Source organism: Polypterus senegalus, chromosome 16 (assembly GCF_016835505.1).
Source record: "Polypterus senegalus isolate Bchr_013 chromosome 16, ASM1683550v1, whole genome shotgun sequence".
Classification (NCBI taxonomy): domain Eukaryota; kingdom Metazoa; phylum Chordata; class Cladistia; order Polypteriformes; family Polypteridae; genus Polypterus; species Polypterus senegalus.
Genome location: NC_053169.1, coordinates 50,403,790 through 50,404,389, shown reverse-complemented (window position 1 = coordinate 50,404,389; position 600 = coordinate 50,403,790).

Below are 600 nucleotides of genomic sequence, written 5' to 3'. Positions count from 1 at the left end.
TCAGCTTCCTGTCAAATGAAGACACACCTAGCAGGCCGCCCTCAGTTTTGCAAAACACTTCTTAATCATAAATATCACCAAATCCTCCATTTATCCACTTACTACTTTTTAAAAACAGTAGTAGGATGTGACATAAATTTTAGATATGCAGCAGATAGCAAACTGGTCTCCTACACAAACAACTTGGCTGCTTCCCTCTTTAAAGGGATATCATTATTTTCATCCTTATGGCTGAAAAAATATTTAAGTACCAGCATTAAAAAAGAGCAAATAAAAATGAAAATATACTAAGGTAGTAATTATGTAGCAGCCACTAAATCCACGTTTGATGAATTCCTGGATGGCCTGCCAAAATTGAAATATACCCACATTTAAGTACCTTACAGCTAGCATTTCCAGTAAGACATTCTAGACCATTAAATGTATTATCTGGAAGAGAATAATCCTGTCTGGAATCGATAACTTCTTTCACTATATAAGTTGTTTCAAACACAGATAAGGCTGCCCAAACCTTTTTTTTTATGTAATAATACGTTCGGGCACATATTCTTAATCCATAAATTGGCAAGATAACACATTAGCTTTAGTATTTTTACTCCT